At 42.1% G+C, this 15,141-nt stretch overlaps 1 protein-coding gene across 3 annotated transcripts in view; it reads left to right on the top strand.

Annotated features, from left to right (window-relative positions):
• Positions 1–15,141, top strand: part of LOC122543083 (cytosolic purine 5'-nucleotidase-like) — a 126,646-nt gene that overhangs the window by 65,593 nt on the left and 45,912 nt on the right. The gene's annotated exons all lie outside the window — the stretch shown is intronic.

Below are 15,141 nucleotides of genomic sequence, written 5' to 3'. Positions count from 1 at the left end.
TATTGTTGCTGGGCATTGGTGGTGGAAAGAATAAAAGTTTTTCGGTGGTGATAATGGGGATTCAGCAATGATAATGCATTGAAAGTTAAAGGATAATGGTTGGGTTCTCTCTTGTTGGAGATGGTCATTGCCTGGCATTTGTGTGGATGAATGTTCCTTGCCACTTGTCAGCGTCAGCCTGGATATTAGCCAGGTCTTGCATCATTTGGACACTGTTTCAGTATCTGAGGTGTCTCGAATGGTGTGCAACATTGTGCAGTCACCAATGAATGTCCTTACTTTAGACTGTACAATGGAGGAACAATTGATAAAGCAGGTGATGTTGGTTGAGTCCAAGAAACCACCCTGAGGAATTCCTGTAGAGATGTCTTGGCTCTGAGATATTTGTGAAACCAGCTTCCTCGTACCAATTATGAATCCAATCAGCAGAGAGGTTTTTCCACCCCCCCTCGATTCCCATTGATTTTAGCTTTGCTCAGGCTTCTTGGTGGCTCAGTGGTTAGCACTGCTGCCTCACAGTGCCAGGACCCATGTTCGATTCTAGCCTCGGATCCTCCCTGTGTCTGCGTGGGATTCTTCCAGGTGCTCAGTTTTCTCCTACAACCCAAAGATGTGCAGGCTCGGTGAATTGGCCATGCTAAGTTGCCCATATGTCCAGGGATGTGTAGGTTAGGTGCATTAATCAGGAATAAATGTAGAGTAATAGGGTAGGGGAATGGGTTTGGGTGGGATACACTTTGGAGAGTCGGTGTGGACTTGTTGGGCTGAAAGGTCTGTTTTCACCCTGTAAGGATTCTATGATTCTTGTTGCCATACCCGTCAAATGCAGCCTTGATGTCAAGGGCAGTCATTTCACCTCACCTTTATCCCTGTGCTGTGATCAGGTGCTGACAATCTCTCTCGATTCACAGACCCCTTTGGATTGGTTACAGTTACACTGCATTCATGAAACACTGCATCACTCGAGTATAATCAGTAGATGATTGAAGGGACATTCTTTCGCTGAATTAGTTGAAGTGCTTCAAATATCCTTTGCTTTTGGCAAGTCCTACCAGCAAGCAAACATATTTAAAATCAATCTATTCTGACATGTTATGACATACCTCTGGAGTAGGTGGGACCTAAACCCAGGCCTTCTGGCTCAGAGATAGAACCACTCCCATTGGGCCAAGTGAACCCTACAAACAAACTAGCAGATAGTCAGTGAATGCATTGTCTGAAAGGGGCTCATGGAAGGAGTAAAAAGTAAGTGCAAATTTGAGAGACAAATCCTCACTGAACTTAAAAGGAACCCAGATCTTGACCTGAACTGCTGTAACTTCTGGTTATATGAAATATTGCAGAGTTGGGCGGGGGGAAAACAACATGGAAAGGCACAGAATTTATTGTAGAGACATGTACTGAGTGGTTGCCTCTTATTTTGTATGATTCTGTGGTTTTCATGGGATCCTGTCTTCAGTGCCACTCTACTTTTACAGGGATGACAAGAACAGTTTGCGTCAGTTTTGTAAATGAGAAAATCAAACCTTTTGAAAAGTTGGCATCAAATCTATTATTGGGTATTTAAATATATTTTAAATGAGGAGAAGAATTATCATTTGGCAAGAAGGGTCAGATGGGCTTGTGCCCGAAACGTCGATTCTCCTGTTCCTTGGATGCTGCCTGACCTGCTGCGCTTTTCCAGCAACACATTTTCAGCTCTGATTTCCAGCATCTGCAGCCCTCACTTTCTCCTCGAAGAAGGGTCAGATGTCTGACAGGAGAATTCTTGCAGAGCTGCATGCAAAGAGCTGGTTGATAGAGCCTTTTAAATCGAATTGTGCATATTAATCACTGCTGTTCATTTTTTTTCTGTTTTATAAAATCATGAGCAGCATGGATAGGGTAAAGAGGCAAGGTCTTTTTCCTAGGGTATGGGGAGTCCACAATTAGAGGCCATAGGTTTAAGTTGAAGGAAGAAGAATATATAAGGAACCTGAGGGGCAATGTTCTACGCAGAGTGTGGTTTGTGTATGAAATGAGCTGCCAGAGGAAGTGGTGGAGGCTGGAATGATCACAACATTTAAAAGGCTCCTTGATGGGTAAATGAATAGGAACACTTTAGAAGGATATGGGCCAAATGCTGGCAAATGGGACTAGATTAATTTAGAATATCTGGTGGGCATGTACAAGTTGGACCGAAGGATCTGTTTCTGTTCCAAATGTCTCTATGATTCAGGAATTCAGCTGTTTTGTCCAGGTTTGAACATGGACTTTAATGAGGTCAGGAGCTGATTTATCCTTGCAGAATCCAAACCAAAGGTCAGTGAGCAGACTATCGCACAGTAAGTGCTGCTTGATAGCATTGTTTCTTGCATCTTTCATCTCTTTCCTAATGATCACCAGTAAAGTGATGGGGCAGTAATTGGTTCATTTGGAGTTGTCCTGCTTTTTTTTTGTACATGACAGAATGGGGCAATTTTTCACATTGTCAGGTGGACAATGTTGTAGCTCTATTAGTATAGCTTGGCAAGGGGTGTGGCAAGTTTTGGAGTACACATCTTCAGCACTATTGCTGGAATGTTATCAGGGGACACAGCCTTTGCAATATAACATGCCTCCAGTCCTTTCTTGATATTACGTTGAATGAATCTAATTGGCTGAATATTGGCATTAATGCTGGGGACCACTGGAGGAGGCCAACATGGATCATCTACTTGGCACTCTGGTTGAAGACTGTTGCAAATGCTTTTGCCTTGTCTTATGCAGTGATTGGTTTGGCTACCTGACCATTGAGAAGAGGGGTATTTGAAAGCCTCATCCTTCAGTGAGACATTCAATTGTACACTACCATTTCCAACTGGACATGGCAAGACTGCACATCTTAGATCAGATCCATTAGTTGTGGAAATGCTTGGCTGTCACCCAGCAATTAACTTTCAGGCCTGGTGTCATAAACAAATATCAATTTGTTTGTGATTTTTTTTAACACAAATTGCTGCACGCAGATCAAAAGGAGATCCTAAACTCTTAGATTACGGTTCATTGCTTCAAATTAAAGAACAAACAGATATTTGCAAATGACGCTATTCCTGAAAGTCAATTGTTGGTTGATTCTTATCGATAGAGGTTTTGACTCTGGAGAGGCTTTCTGCTCAGCAGATGGCAAATGTTGGAAGAAAACGAGGACCTCTTAGGGAGATGGTTGATCTTGCAAGGAGAGGTCAGAGTTTGAACTGGTTTTTAGACTGTGTTTAGCTCTGGATGGAGTTTTGATTGAAAGTGCAGAGAAGACAATCTCAATTTCAGAATGAAATTAATATCCCTTGGAGCCTACTGGAAGCGATCTACATGCATCAGTTCCGTCATAAACCAACCAAGATATAATCCCATACGCCGGTGATGTTACAGCTCACAGGGACTGCTGATCTGAACTGGTCAGATGTATCTCATTTATTTTTCCATTTTGATTTATCCTTTAACTGTATTTGTTTGTCTATCTGTCTTTGTGTCTGAGTGGAGGATAAAATGCAAGAGGATTGGGTTTAAATCTGAAACATTAATGAGATGGCTGTATTGTTTAATTTTGCTCTGTTAATGTACTGTCAGGTTCATAAACAATTCATCTTTTTGTTTAGCTATAAATCCAGCATCTCGTATTGATTATTAACAATTGAGAAATTGTTAAATGCTAAACATATTTACAAGTAGCACATTAAGCATGAAGGTCCATATGGTAGTGAAAAATGATATGTTGGCCTTCATAATGAGAAGATTCAAGTACAGTAGCAGAGACGTCTTGCTGCAATTGCACAAGGCCTTGCTGAGACCACAACTGGAGCATTGTATGCAGTTTTAGTCTCTTTATCTGGAAACAGATGTTCTGGCTATGGTAGGAGTGCAACAAGTACCAGTTTGATTTCTGGGATGGCAGGACTGATGTCTGAAGAGAGACTTGATTGGTTCAGAGTATTTACATTTGAGTTTAGAAGAATTGAGGAGTGAGGTGGAGATCTCGTGGAAACCAATAAAATTTTAACAGGATGAGACAGAGTAAACTCAAGAGAGGTGTTTCTAATGACCAGGGAGTCCAATATCACGGTCCAGGTCTCAGGATATGGGATAGGTCAATTGGAACTGAGACGAGGAAAAATTTGCTCTCCCAGACAGTGTTATACTCCCTCTGCCACAGGGAGTGGTTCAGACCAAATCATTGAATGTGTTCAAGGAATTAGAAATAGTTCTTACGGCTTAATGGATCAAAGGGAATGATGAAAAAGCAGGAACACGATTCTGAGTTGGATGATCAGCAGTGGTGATATGATGGAGAAGGCTCAAATGGCCAAATGACCTACTGTTATTGCTACTTTCTGAGTTTCTATGATTATGAACATGTCAATCTACTCCTCTTCATGCCATTTGTCCCTTTATCAGCACACTTCCCTTGGCTATCACCTACCTGTCTACAAAATGTTTTCGTGCGTCCTGGACCTCTTCCTTCTTTTTTGTCTTTTAAGGCACAGTGAGATATCTCAGTACTGATATATGAAACAGCCCATTTTCAGGCTGTCAGGTTGTGTGTCACTGACTTAAAAGAGCATCAGTTAATTTTATCAAGTGAAAATTGTCAAGATTTCTTTCAAGCCAGTTTAAAATTTAGACTTCTGCAAAGCCAGATTACAATAGTATTGGCAATAGAGGTTATCGAAGCCCCACAATCTCAACAGTGACTGGAAAAACTTGGAACAACAGTGGTGATTTTCATTCTGCTCATTCAGCAGGAAACTGGCGCATGGACAGTTGAAATTCTCTGGATTCTTCCTGCCCTGAAGTTGCTGGGAGCTGATCATATCTAATTGTAAACTGCTCCAATGGGAAGATAACAAGGTCAACAATCCAGTGCAATCCTGCTTTCATGAGTGTTGGGTCCTGCAAACTTAATTCATTTGGCTGAATAGTTTAGCATCCTTTAAGTTTTATTTATTCATGCTCCAGAATGGTTTGGACACATTGCTGACTTGTACTCCGTTTATTGTGGTGCTGTTAGTGAAGGTGCTGTTACTTTCACCTTCAGTCTCACTCTTAACAATTTCCACACCACTTCTGAAATTTTTTAATGTTTGTGCAGTACTGACTAAGCAACTTCCCTCAGTCATTGTTCTATTCATGCAGACCTTCTGTCCACTGTGTATTGTAGATTCTGAGCTGCCTTTTGGTTAGACAACGTGAAAACATGACCAGTTTTTCTTGAGCTTCTGAGACCTAATGTGGGTAAGGACTCACAAAATTTCTGTTTCTTTTTAAGTAAAAATGTACTTTCTTCATAAAATATCTGGTTGGCCTTACTTTTTGTCACCTCTTCTCACTCTTCTGACTGACACTATTCTGTGATCCCCTGAGGAACATTTTGTTATATTTATGTTGTGACAAATTTAGTTTTTTTTGTTACTGAGCTGTCCCCTTGTCTGCTAAAAATTCCATTTGCCTCTGTAAGTATTGCATTGATTGATTGAGGGGCTGCAACAGATCCCTAAAATTGTTGTTCATTTCACAACCTATTCCTGTTTTTAGATTAGATTAGATTCTCTACAGTGTGGAAACAGGCCCTTTGCCCCAACAAGTCTACACCAACCCTCCAAAGAGTAACCTACCCAGACCCATTTCTCTCTGACTAATGCACCTAACATGATGGGCAATTTAGCATGGCCAATTCACCTGACCTGCACACCTTTGGATTGTGGGAGGAAACCGGAGCACACAGAGGAAACCCGCGCAGACATAGGGAGAATGTGCAAACTCCACACAGGCAGTTGCCCGAGGCTGGAATTGAACGTGGGAACCTGATGCTGTGAGGCAGCAGTGCTAACCACTGAGCCACTATGAACTTCTCTGGAGTCATGGATGTGAAAGGCTTTTCTCCTGTCTGTTTCAATTTGTTTAAGCTTTTGCGCTGAAGGGGTAACTGAAATACGAAATTCAATCATGAACCAAACATTCTCTGCATTTTACATCTGATGATGTTTGTGAGTATTTTATTGAGGTTTAATTTAAAGGGATGCCCATGCACTGAGGTTGTTTCATTTCGGATTGACAGATTAGGAAGTGTTGTATAATGCTGCCTGTTTTATTTCAGTGTGAGTCTTGACTATTCCTGAATCAAGGTACATAATGAACAAAACTAAGATTTGGGCCCCACCCATCATCTGACAGTTTAAAGCAATGAGTTCTGAGTCATGGCTCCTGAGTTGGTCAATGATGTTATATTTGTTATTGGCTTCAGTGTTGTTGAGTTATAAAATGAAAAAAAAATGGTGGAAGTCATCAAGTCATAGAGTCATATGGCATGCAAGTTGACCCTTTGGTCCAACTGGTCCATGCTGACCAAGCTTCCCAAACTAAACTAGTCCCACTTGCTTGCATTTGGCCCATATCCCTCTAAATCTTTCCTATTCATGTACTTGTCCAAAGGTCTTTTAAAGGTATAACTGTACTTGCATTTACGACTTATTCCGGCAGTTCATTCCACATATGAATCACTCTGTGTGAAAAAGTCACCCCTCAGGTCTCTTTTAACTCTTTTTCCTCTAACCTTAAAAATATGACCCCTAGTTTTGAGCTCCTACACCCGAAGGAACAAATTTTTACTATTCACCAGATCTATGCCCCACATGGTTTTATAATTGATTTTCCACTGAAAGACTGGAGCGACTGGGCTTGTATGCCCTTGAGTTTAGAAGATGGTATTAGCAATAACATTAGCAAATTTGCTGATGATACGAAGCTGGGTGGCAGGGTGAAATGTGATGAGGATGTTAGAAGATTACAGGGTGATCTGGACAAGTTCGGTGAGTGGTCAGATGCATGGCAGATGCAGTTTAATGTGGATAAATGTTTGGTTATCCACTTTGGTGACAAGAACAGGAAGGCAGATTACTACCTAAATGGAATCAATTTAGGTAAAGGGACAGTACAGAGAGATCTGGGTGTTCTTGTACACCAGTCAATGAAGGTAAGCATGCAGTTACAGTAGGTAGTGAAGAAGGTTAATAGCATGCTGGCCCTCATAACAAGAGGGATTGAGTATAGAAGCAAAGAGGTTCTTCTGCAGCTGTACATGGCCCTGGTGAGACCACACCTGGAGTACTGTGTGCAGTTCTGGTCTCCAAATTTGAGGAAAGACATTCTGGCTATTGAGGGAGTGCTGTGCAGGTTCACGAGGTCAATTCCTAGAATGGCGGGATTACCTTACACTGAAAGACTGGAGTGACTGGGCTTATATACCCTTGAGTTTAGAAGACTGAGAGGGGATCTGATTGAGACATATAAGATTATTAAAGGATTGGACAGTCTGGAGGCAGGAAACATGTTTCCCCTGATGGGTGTGTGCCGCACCAGAGGACACAGCTTAAAAATACGGGGTAGACCATTTAGGACAGAGATGAGGAGAAACTTCTTCACCCAGAGAGTGGTGGCTGTGTGGAATGCTCTGCCCCAGAGGGCAGTGGAGGCCCAATCTCTGGATTCATTTAAGAAAGAGTTGGATAGGGCTCTCAAGGATTGTGGAATCAAGGGTTATGGAGATAAGGCAGGAACAGGATACTGATTAAGGATGATCAGCCATGATCATATTGAATGGTGGTGCAGGCCTACTCCTGCACCTATTGTCTATTGTCTATAAACGTCTACAAAGTCATCTAAGATCCCTTTTAACTCTTTCTCCTCTAATGTTAAAAAATGACCCCTAGTTTTGAGCTCCCACACCCTAAGGAACAGATTTTTACTATTCACCTTATCTATGCCCCACATGATTTTATAAACTTCTACAAAGTCACCTCACAACTTTCTAAGCTGCAGTGAAAAAATGTCCCAGCCAATCCAGCCTCTCCTTATAACTCAAACCCTCCAGTCCTGACAACATCCTCGTAAATCTTTTTCTGAACCTTCTCCAATTTAAAAATATCCTTCCTCAAGAAGGGTATTCAGAACTGCACACAGTACTCCAAAAGTGGCCTCACCAACTTCATACATAACCTAAACATGATTTTACAACTCCCCTGTACTCAATGGTCTGAGCAAAGAAGACAAAGATGCTGAATGCCTTCTTAACCACCCTGTCTACCTGTGCCACAACTTTCAAAGAACTATATATCTAAACCCTTCGATCTCTCTGTTTCACAAAACTACTCAGGGCCCTATAACTCTATAACTCCTGCCCCTTTTCTTTGACTGAAGTACAATACCTTGCATTTATCCAAATTAAACTCCATCCACCATTCCTCAGCTCATTGGCCCAACTGATTAAGATCCCTTTGCAATCTCAAATAACCTTCTTCACTGTTGACTATATCACCAATTTTGGGGTTATGCGCAAACTTACTAACCACTTCTCCTAAATTCTCATCCAAATTTACTAATTTGGTACCAATATCTGGGGTGGGATAGCAAAGATGATTCTTGATAGGAGCAAGAGTAACAGGGTAGTTATGGGAACTTTAACTACCCAGTATTGATTGGGAACACTATAGTTCAAGTAGTTAAGATGGGTCCGTTTTTGTTCAATGTGTGCAGGAGGATTTTCTGACACTGTATGTAGACAGGCCAACAAGGGGCGATGCCATATTGGATTTGGTCCTGGGGAAAGAACCCAGACAGATGTTAGATTTGGAGGTAGGGGAGGACTTTGGCAATAGTGACCACAATTCGGTTATGTTTACAATAGCACTGGGCAGACTTAGGTACATATCGCGGGGAAAGAGGTACAACGGGGGGAAAGGCAATTATGATGCGATTAGGCAAGATTTAGGATGCATAGAATGGGGAAGGAAACTGCAGGGGATGGACACACTTGAAATGTGAATCTTATTCAAGGAACAGCTACTCCTTGATAAGGATATACCTATCAGGCAGGGAGGTAGTTGTCGAGAGAGGGAGCCATGGTTTGCTAAACAAGTTGAAGCTCCTGTTGAGAGATAGAAGAAGGCTTATGTGAGGATGAGGCATGAAGGCTCAGTTAGGGGGATTGAGAGTTATAAGTTAGCCAGAAAAGATCTGAAGAAAGGGCTCAGAAGAGCCAGGAGGGGACACGAGACGTTGTTGCCAGATAGGATCAAGGAAAACCCTAAGGCCTTCTATCCGTATTTTGGGAATAAAAGAATGACGAGAGTAAAATTACGGCGAATCAAAGATAGCAGTGGAAAGTTGTGTGTGAAATCTGAGGACATGGGAAGCGCTTAATGAATACCTTTTGTCAGTTTTCACATTGGAAAAGGACAATGTTAGTGAGAATATGGAGATACAGACTACTAGATTAGAGGGACTGCTGTTGACAAATAGGAGGCTTTTGCAATTTTGGAAGATCTGAAAATAGGTAAGACCCCTGGGCTGGATGAGATTTATCCTCGGATTCTCTGGGGAACCAGAAAGGAGATTACAGAGCCTCTGACTTTGATATTTGTGTCATCATTGTCAACAGGAGTAGTGTCAGAAGACTGGACAATAGCAAATGTTGTTCCCTTGTTTAAGAAGGGGAGTTGGGACAACCCTGGTAATTATAGGCCAGTGAGCCTTACTTTGGTTGTGGGTAAAGTGTTGGAAAACGTTATAAGAGATAGGATTTATAATCATATGGAAAGGAATAATTTGATTCGGGAGAGTCAACACGTTTTTGTGAAGTGTAGGTCGTGCTTAACTAACCTTACTGAGTTCTTTAAGAAGGTGACAAACAGGTGGATGAAGGTAAAGCAGTTGATCTGGTGTCTATAGACTTCAGTAAGACATTTGATAAGATTCCACACGGTAAGCTATTGTACAAAATACGGATTTTCAGGATTGAAGGTAATTTAGCGGATTGGATCAGAAATTGGCTAGCTGAAAGAAGACAGGGTGGGGGTTGATAGGAAATGTTAATCCTGGAGCTCAGTTACCAGTGGTGTGCCACAAGGATCTGTTTTGGGGCCACTACTTTTTGCTATGTTTATAAATAATCTAGATGAGGGTGTAGAAGGATGGGTTAGTAAATGTGCGGATGACACTGAGGTCGGCAGAGTTGTGGATAGTGCCCAAGGATGTTGTGGGTTACAGAGGGACATAGATAAGATGCAGAGTTGGGCTGAGAAGTGGCAAATGGAGCTTAATGTGAAAAAGTGTGAGCTAGTTCACTTCAGAAGAAGTTACGGGAATGCAGAGTACTGGGCTAATGGCAAACTTCATGGCAGTGTTGATGAACAGAGAGATCTTGGTGTCCTGGTGCATAAATCCCTGAAAGGTGCCACCCGGATTGATGGAGTTGTTAAGAAGGCATATGGTGTGTTGGCGTTTATTGGTAGGGGAATTGAGTTTTGGGGTCATGCTTCAGCTGTACAAGACACTGGTAAGGCCGCACCTGGAGTATTGTGTGCAGTTCTGGTCACCGCATTACAGGAAGATGTGAAAGCTTCAGAAAGGGTTCAGAGGAGATTTTCGAGGATGTTGCCTGGTATGGAAGGAAGGTCTTACGATGAGAGGCTGAGGGAACTGAGGTTTTTTTCGCTGGACAGAAGAAAGTTCAGAGGTGACTTAATCGAGACATATAAGATAATTCGAGGGTTAGATGGAGTGGACAGTGAGAGCCTTTTTCCTCGGATGGTGAAGGCTAATATGAGGGGACATAGCTTTAAATTGAGGGGTAATAGATTCAGGACAGAAATCAGGGGTAGTTGCTTTACTCAGAGAATCGTAGGGGCATGGAACGGCCTGCCTGCAACGGTAGTAGACTCGCTGACGTTAAGGGCATTTAAATGGGCATTGGGCATACATATAGATAATGATGGAACTATGTAGGTTAGATAGGCATTAGATTAATTTCACAGGTTGGTGCAACATCGAGGGCTGAGTGGCCTGTACTGCACTGTAACGTTCTATGTTCTTTGTACTAAATTTGTTCCTGATTCCAACAATGACCTCTGATAAATGTGGTCACACAAGTCGCCAAGATTCACTAATTTAACAGACACACAAATCATGGTGACTCCGAGAAAATATCAGAGAATAACTGACAAGGTTGAGACTGTATCCTGGAAATAATTCAAGGCTACCTGCAGAAGCTGAGGGGAAACCACCAGTTTGGTTTGTGTCGATGGGGAGGCAAGGTTTTTGTTTTTAAAGGAAATATATGTGAATGAAAACAAGGAATACAGCAATGTATTTAAGACAGAAAAAATAAGCTAAATGTTCTTGTGTACTGTGGATAATGATATTTTCACCAAATTGAACAGTTAGTACTAATGAGCTTTAATGCCATTGATTTAAAAAATGATAAGGCATGAAATGTACAGCTGGTCACTTCTGATATGACTTATGCAACACCCATGTCCCTTGCAGGTTATAAGGTCAATTTTTCAGTTGATCTGCCCTCACCTTTCAGATGTACATCACAGAGATCCAGTGAATGTTTGCACTAATAACTCACTGCTGAACATAAGAGATACCAGACTGTGGTGGCATTACAGGGTACTTAAGGACTGGAAATTTGTGGACATATTGCAGCCTATTTGGTGAGGTTGTGCATGAGAAATCAGAGATTTTGCCCCCATGTCTCCAAATGATATGGGGATTATACAGTGGGTGTAGTTTATCCGAGTCTGCAGCCTTGTGAAGAACTGGAGCAGATGCTGCAGAGTGAGGAAAATTCACAAAATGGGAGTAATGGGAGGAGGACATTGCATAGAGAGCCATGCACACTGTTCATGCCTGACCTCATCCAAAAATAATGTCTGTAACTGTGACTAAACAAGGCACTGGTCACCCTGACAACACTGCCAGTGAGAGTCACAACTGCATTAAAAATTTATACAATCACATGTCAAGGAGGGAGTTAGTAACATAATAAATATTATCTAGTCTGTTTACCATTGCAATTTTCAGGCAGTGACGGATGGATTCATGATGAAAGGCAATTGCGTTATGGTATTTGAAAGAAGGGAGAAGCAGGGGACAGGGGAATTCTTGGTGGTCTATGGAAGCCATCAACAGCACACACATGATCACGCAGGCCAACACCTGTCACCTACCACCAATGTCAAAGGGCTCAGTGGAGAGAGGCATTGCACATGCAGGACTGTGCAAATCCTCCCCTTCGGATGTTCAAGTAGAACCAGAAGGTAATTGCTTGGAAACAAGGGATATCTACTCTTCACCTGGCTGATGGCATCCACACCCCCTCCACTTCTCTCCCAGCACCAGGCCCCCAACAGGACAAGGGCAAGAGGCACATAATGAAAGCGACAGTGCGTGAAACAATGTTGAGAAGACATGGCATTCTGAAGCAGTTCAGGACAAACCAGTACCGTGTTGGACTATATCCTTCACAGCATCATAACAAGAGCATAGCAAATGCTAACATGAATCCAAAGGAAACCCCAGATGGAAGAAGAGTAAGCAGGGAGACTGCATCCAAAACCCCTTCTCTCCATTTGGGCTCTTTGAAAATGATTGCTCACACTGCACTTCTCATTTGACATTGCAAACAGCTCCTGCTGAGTTTTGCAATGCTCTCAGCTCACTAGTAAAACTCACCGAGTTGCCCTTAAAAATAAATTTAAGCATTCCTTTACCAAGTTAGATTGAAGCCTATGCCAGATGTTCTGTCAGATGTGCTGTCAGATGTGCTTGCTGCAGTTACTGAAGTGCATAACACATGACAGTCAGGCCAGAAAGCATCTGCCTGTGTTATACCCACTTCCCAGGAAGCAGCTTGTTAAGAAGTAAAAGCCAGATACGTTAATGTGACAGATCAACTTGCAGCAATTATAAACCATTTTCTTCAATTTAGCTTCCAGTGCGCTTATTGAGGTTTCTTGTGAGGACTGATGGAACTGGGCACGGTTCTTCTCCTGAAACACCTGACAAGCAATCTTTCATGTTAGAGCCACCAGATTTTTACATTGGGTTTGAAATATCAATGTAGACGTTAATGTCTGTCTCTGTTGCATTTGTGATGACTTTTATGTGCAGATCTGAGTTTATTTTTGAAAGCTCAACTGTCTCATTTGTGCTGACCTGATAGCATCCACACCCCATGATTGGGAATACATAGAGAGGCCCAACTAAAAATATCAAACTTGAATTATACATAAGTCCTTGAAGATTTGGTACAGAGTGAGCATGCCCCTCAGAACGCATAGGCTGAGTCTTTCTGCTGTAATCAGAGGTGAGCATATTCAAAGACCTCACTGATAGTCAAAATGATTTTTTCCTCATTGTTGCGTCCCTAATAATTTGAATCGTCCATGAATTTGGAGAGAAATTTAACATGATTTGAACAGGCATTTGATAGGGTTCCCCATGGTAGGCTCATTCATAAAGTCAGGAAGTATGGGATACAGGGAGATTTGGCAATCTGGATTCAGAATTGGCTGCTGACAGAAGGCAGAGAGTGGTTGTAGATGGAAAGTATTCTGCCTCGAGGAGTGTTGAGTGGGGTCCCGCAGGGTTCTGTTCTTGGGCCTCTGCTCTTTGTAGTTTTTATAAATGACTTGGATGAGGAGGTTGAGGGGTGGGTTAGTAAATTTGCAGATGACACAAAGTTTGGAGATGTCGATAGTAGGGAGGGCTGCTGCTGGCTGCAGCACGACATAGACAGGATGCAGAGCTGGGCTGAGAAATGGCAGATGGAGTTCAACCTGGATAAATGCGAAGTGATGCATTTTGGAAGGTCAAACTTGAATGCTGAATATAGGATTAAAGACAGGATTCTTGGCAGTGTGAAGGAACAGAAGGATATGGGTGTGCAAGTACATAGATCCCTCAAAGTTGCCACCCAAGTGGATAGGGTTGTTAAGAAAGCATATGGTGTTTTGGCTTTCATTAACAGGGGGATTGAGTTTAAGAGCCGTGAGGTATTGCTGCAGCTCTGTAAGTCCCGGGTGAGATCACACTTGGAATATTGTGTCCAGTTCTGGTCACCCTACTATAGGAAAGATACAGAGGCTTTGGAGAGGGTGCAAAGAAGGTTTAACAGGATGCTGCCTGGACTGGAGGGCTTGCCTTATGAAGAAAGGTTGAATAAGCTTGGACTTTTCTCTCTGGAGAAAAGGAGGAAGAGAAGAGACCTGATCGAGGTGTACAAAATAATGAGAGGAATAGATAGAGTCAATAGCCAAAGACTTTTCCCCAGGGCAGGATTGACTGGTACGAGAAGTCATTGTTTGAAGATATTAGGAGGAAGGTACAAAGGAGATGTCAGAGATAGGTTTTTTACACAGAGAGTTGTGAATGCATGGAATGCGTTGCCATCTGTGGTAGTGGAAGCAGAGTCATTGGGGACATTTATGTGACTGCTGGACCTGCACATGGATAGCAGTGAGTTGAGGGGTGCGTAGGTTAAATTACTATATTTTACATTAGGATTAAATCTTGGCACAACATTTGGGCCAAAGGCCTGTTCTGTGCTGTACTTTTCTATGTTCTATGTTCTCTATGTTCCAATTAAGTGGCCTCCATGGAAAATCCATGTTCTTGTGTTCAATGTTAACAATCCTATCAAATAGCTAAAACTTTAAATAGACTGTAACCTGATTTGACTGTGTTTTATAGTTAAGCACATCGGATCTCACTTAAGGATTTTTTTTTCAGTTGATCTTAGTTAGCTTATGTGAATTACAGATCAATCCACGTTTTCATACACTAGCAGGGGTGAAAGAGTGCATCATTGGACAGTAATGTGCAAAGATTGTGCTGTATCGTATTTGAAGATAAAATGAAGAATGGATCCCTGCTATAATTTCTATGAACATTGCCTGCTGACCATCTCTTGACTGTTTTTCACAGCTCAAACAAACCTGTTCTTGTGCTTACAGGAAATTGTCAAGCTTTTGATGGACTTTGTTTCACCCATTTCCCTGAAATGACCTTGAATTTTACACCGCTAGAGAGGGCTGTGTTCTACATTTTAAGGCTGGAATTGAATGACAAGAAACAAAGAGGACGACTGTCCTGAGCTTGCGGAGGGGCGAGAGAGGATATGATTTGTTTGTCGTGACACCTTCACGAGTGCTGTGACCTACCTTCGTGCTGGTCCAGTTTAATCTTTTGAGGATCAGCACAAATTCTTTGAGTCAGATCTAATCACTTAATCCTTTGATCCACACATTGATCAAATCAACAGCATGTCAAGCAACTTCAACA

The sequence above is a fragment of the Chiloscyllium plagiosum genome, chromosome 42 (assembly GCF_004010195.1).
Source record: "Chiloscyllium plagiosum isolate BGI_BamShark_2017 chromosome 42, ASM401019v2, whole genome shotgun sequence".
Classification (NCBI taxonomy): Eukaryota; Metazoa; Chordata; class Chondrichthyes; order Orectolobiformes; family Hemiscylliidae; genus Chiloscyllium; species Chiloscyllium plagiosum.
The sequence above is the reverse complement of the archived record's forward strand: the minus strand, read 5'-3'. Positions and strand labels throughout refer to the sequence as shown.